The 5,000-nt window shown below is 36.2% G+C and overlaps 1 long non-coding RNA gene across 1 annotated transcript in view; it reads right to left on the bottom strand.

Moving 5' to 3' along the window:
* LOC137999313 (uncharacterized) overlaps nucleotides 1-5,000 on the bottom strand; it is a 37,638-nt gene that overhangs the window by 252 nt on the left and 32,386 nt on the right. The window contains exon 3 of the long non-coding RNA XR_011122953.1: nucleotides 1-740. This exon is cut by the window's left edge and continues 252 nt beyond it. This is a non-coding gene — a long non-coding RNA (uncharacterized lncRNA). The remainder of the gene's footprint in view (nucleotides 741-5,000) is intronic.

Genomic DNA, 5,000 nt, shown 5'->3' with positions numbered 1-5,000 from the left:
AGAAAATTGTAAATGGCATCATTAGTATTAACGATGCAATTGTTACAATGAACAGTGTCTTGGTCAGTTTTCTTTCTCTTCTGATTAATTGTACCATGATGCTGAGGATGCGTTCCACAGTAAACTCTAATAGTGATGGACGTGTAAGAAACAACGATGATAAAAAGGCAAGAAAATAGCAATAAGAAGTATGATGCTTGCACGTGAAAGACATTAGTGATATCTGAGCGGCCCATGAAAAGGGCTGTAAAAGTGATAGCCATAGACAGGGCAGCTGTAAACCAAACACCCGCAACAGCTGCTTCAAATATCTTCTTTTTGATGAGGCGACGCTTGAATGGACGAAACGTTTCTTGCATCCGCTCCAAAGAAATAGCAGCAAGGTTTGTTAGAGAGGCTAGTGGAAAGAAATACCTCAACCTTGAAATAACTATGCTGATCTCAAAGCTCCTGGACAGGTTAATCGTCCATAAGTTACAAACGTTGCCCAAAACCAAAGTGTCACAGATCACGTTACATGCAACAAACATGTCTGCAACCGCCAGGCTGATCACCAGGTAAATGCTGCGCTTTTGAAGGATTCTCTCTTTCAGGTAAATAATGATTGTAAGGGCATTCATGGTCACTATAGCAACAGCTTCGATGTTAAGTACTGTCAGCCAGGCAATGCACTCGGATGAAGAAAAGGGCTCGAAATTTGGAGTACCTGTTCTGGTTTGGTTATGAGAATCATTGGCCATCTACGTGAAGAAAGAAAACGCCAATTAGAACATTAGGATAGTTTGTGATTGGCTAAGAGAAATGCGGTTTTTAGGTAACGCAATACAAAAAAAAAAAAAACGAAAGAGGTAATTCGGTAAAAAAATCGAAGGTAACAAACCAAGCATTCTGATTGGCCAATAATCACACATGGCCAATCAAATGTGAGTCCTCTGCACAATTATCATAATTTTCCGTTTAATTTTCTTCCTTTATATTATCAATAAGTAGACACAATTTTTTTCGTACAATTTGAAAAAATTAAACACTGATAAATTTAAGACCTCTGCATGGGCTCGTGCAGTTTACTTGGTTTTTGAAAACATTACAAGTTTTGTTTGTCCCAAATTGCACGAAAACATCGTGATTATTCGTATGCACGCAATCTCGCTTTGAAGTGATGAACGAATGCACTTCGTATTAGTAACATACCGCGCTAAAACGTATTTATTATGATCGTTTGATAAAGAAGCTGAAAATGAAGTAACAAAGAGAGAACCAATAAAAGCGGCCTTTAAGTGGCGCATTGACTTCGAGCACAAAAGCTTGAGTTGATGAGTCTGAATATTGATCCACAAGTGGACGCTATCTTTGAGAAGAAATTGTTCAGGAAACAGCCTATGTTTCAACCCCATGCACACATTTCTGGGTTGCTTCCCAAGTTCGTCTGCTAAATGTCTTGTAAAAGCGCACACAAAATCATTGACTTTTGCTTACCTTTGTCCTTGTAGGTTCTTTATAATCTACCCAAAATACTTCAATGCAGTTCTACGTCCAGTTAACTGAAAGACCAAAAATAATCTATACCTGTTACACGTTTGTCAAATAGCGGAAATCTATTTCGAGAAACTTGGCTCTTTTCTTCAAATGATATGTGCCAGTAATTTGATGCATATAGAATACATGTTTTTTTTTGTCTAGTCCTTTAAGTTCAAGATCATAAAATTCCGCATATATGTTGCCGGTAAAATCCGTTCTCAGGTTGAATCCGTTTTAACCTAGGTTAAATTGGTGATCCTCATTTTACCTAGGTTGATTACGCACTGAGATGGATTGAAGAAACTTTTTTGAACCCCAAAGCCCAGAGAAAAATTAGGGTCAGGTTAGAATCATTGTTGGTTTTTATACATAGATATCAATTGACTTACCATACAAAAGTAATTTATGAAAAGATCTGTGTTGGGTTGCGCATGTTCGTCGTCGTACTGTAGTGGTGAAGACACAGGACTTTAGATCTGGAAGGCCGGAGCTCGATCAACGTAAGTGCACAGTACAGTTCTTTGTACCCTAACTTTGCTGTAAAGTTGAGACTAAATGGATCAGTGTATGAATGCATGCGCAGAAGCCGATAAGATGATATGAAACATTAAGATGTGTTGAGATGTGTAAGGCAGAGCTTGAGGGAAGGTATAGGTGTTTTCAATCCTAACTAGGTAGAGTGCATATATAACCTACAGGTAAAATGCAGATCAACTTGAGACCGGATTTGACCGACAACATTTTTGAGACAATAAGAATTTTGAAACAATAAGAGACTAAAATATTTGCTCAAAAATCCAAGCAACGACAATAAGGTTTTAGAATACAAGAATGAAGCGCAAATTAAGGTACGAAAAGTGAATGAGAAAATTTAACATTTCTTAAAGTTTGAAATTTGAAATGTCAATGAAAAATGCCTTAGAATACGAAAATAAAAAAACGATAGGAGATTCAAGAGAAGAAAAGCGACGGAGATGACAACGATTGGGAAACTTGACAAACTGTTACAGCTTTACACGAATATAGTCATCCTGTTTTTCTTAGTTTTATTGTCATTTCAAGTTAGTTTAAATTTTATTTCCCGTAAATGAAGTAATATACGAACCTTTTGTTGCCGTTTTTAGCAAAAAACAGCCAATTTGGCAACAGGAAACCAGTTGGTGCAAAAACTTAATTTCAACTGGAGAAAAGACTTTTAAAGCAGGTCAAATAAGGTACAATGCACGAAAGACGCTAAATTACTAACCTTGGACACACCTCTTTCAATTTTCGTCTTGGGCAATTTGTCGATACCTTGCTTACCGACTCATAACATTCAATCAAGTTTAGGTTTTGGGTTCAATGCGTAGGCTAATAAACGACTGAATGAGTCTGAAGTTAATTGTCAACGCCCAAAGGCAGTCGAGAGCTTCTAATACGTAGCAAGAGCTTTATCATTAGCAAATTAAGTATACAACACAGCCTATTTGACTTTATGTTATGCTTTCCCGCGCCAATTAATTTCTAATAGATATAATACAGATCTTATCAACCTTGTTTTACACTCCAAAGTGCACATTATGACACCTTTTTATTTTTTCCAGTAAATTTAGTAACGTCATTGTGCTTCGTCCTCGCGCGAACAATGTAAGTGGAAAAAGTTACAAGTGTAACTTAAGTTACGGACCTCGACCTCTGTGAATAAAAGCCGATATGCATTTTCTTCCAAGAAAACGTATTCATGTTTACTCACTGTTTCTTAAAACTGTATGCGTAATTTAGCTGGATGAAAATTTGCTATAGAAGATAGAACCCGAGAGGAAGACGTAAGTAAAAAAGTAAGGTTAATTCACAAAACATGGTCACCTGTCCAGCATGGGACAATAACGCCTGCTCGAGGTCATGTTATTGATCTTCGACATTTTACAAAAGAACTAACTGTTGCCCGCTTTCAAGTAATATGTAATGAGGTAATGAAAGTGCATTCTAGTGTTTATTAAAAAAAAGACGGTCTGACATTAAGGCTTTAAAATTTCAAATGTCATGCCATCAGTACATTACCAAGACAACTTAGCTCGCACAAAGAGGAGAAAACTATTTTTCCTCAAGAAGACAGGGGGGTTTTCTTGCAAGCGTTCCCTCAGTCTCTTGCTCGAACATCTACATTTTAAATATATTTCTAAAAAAAAATGTCAAAGGAGTATCGTGATGTTTCCATCAAGAAATAAACTCAACAGAATGAAAGCTATTGGTAGATTTTATGTTATTAAAACCACAACATTTTTTGTCGTTCACTAGTGTAGCAGGGCCTCTATCTTGACTAGAAAGTAAATTTTAATATATGGGGTTTTGCGCTCTTATTTTTTTTGTAAATTACGTAGCTTTTGAGGTAAAAATTTGGTTTGCCCTCTAAAGAAAAACTTGTCCTTGGTCATGCATTTGGTATTACTGCACTATATAAAACGGCCAACAGTTTCACACTTCATTAGTGGCTACTGTATGAGATGAAACCGATACTGGACAAAAATTAAAAGGGCAACTTGTAAGAATTAGCACAGCGTAATTCTTAATTTTTTTTTTCTGAATCCTGTAAGTTTTTGGGTAAGTTGAACAACAGGCAGCTAATTAGCTTGCGATCCACGATTTTCACTTCCCGCCTTCCATTTTAATTTGAAGTAGGTTATATTTATTTATTTATGTATTTATGTATTTATTTATCTATTTATTTATTTCTTTCTTTATTTATTTATTACAGATTAACTCCACCAGAATATTGAAGTAGGTTATATTTCAAAATATCTGTACTTCGTTTTTGTCTTCAACGATTAACTATTCCGTTCCCTGCACTAAGAGGAATCCATTCTTTCAGTATATTTGGCTGTGTCTCCTTTCTTCGGTAATGATTCAGAGTTAAACCAAAAAAATCGTCGGTCTTAATCTTTAAGTTCACGCAACTGAGGTAATTTCAAGTGATCTCAATTGATTGCCATTGCCCCTGCATTTGTTGCGATGTAACTTCTTGTTGACTGCTTAACGGTAACTCCTTTTCGTTTCTTTAAAACCAAACTGGTCTCCTAGAATGACTAATAGTTCGAAATTGCGGAGATAACTTATGACAGTAACTTTGTCAGTGAATAATTTCTGAGAGTCTTGTGTTTATAAAATGGACACGGATGAAAAAAATGAAAGTACTTTAAAACTTCCGTGTCATTGGTCTTGACGGTATCAACAGCTTCAGATCCTCATTTCTAGTTGAATCTTGTGGAAGGGGTTCATCCCAAACCGAGAAACCGTTGGTCTCATCGCGTGATAACAAAAGGATTTATTGTTATTTGGAAGAGAACTTCAAATATTGTTCCAGATTAAGGTGGCCTCTTTAATCATTTTCCGATATCGGGCTCGTCTAAAGACATGGATATTTTTTTGAGCGATTTTGTCTGTATCTCGACTTGAGTGAATAAATGTGGTATTTGACCGATGAGGAGACATGGAAATATTACTTC

This window comes from Montipora foliosa, chromosome 4 (assembly GCF_036669935.1).
Source record: "Montipora foliosa isolate CH-2021 chromosome 4, ASM3666993v2, whole genome shotgun sequence".
In the NCBI taxonomy this organism is placed as follows: Eukaryota; Metazoa; Cnidaria; class Anthozoa; order Scleractinia; family Acroporidae; genus Montipora; species Montipora foliosa.
Note: the sequence above shows the minus strand (reverse complement) of the source record. Positions and strands in the feature narration are given on the sequence as shown.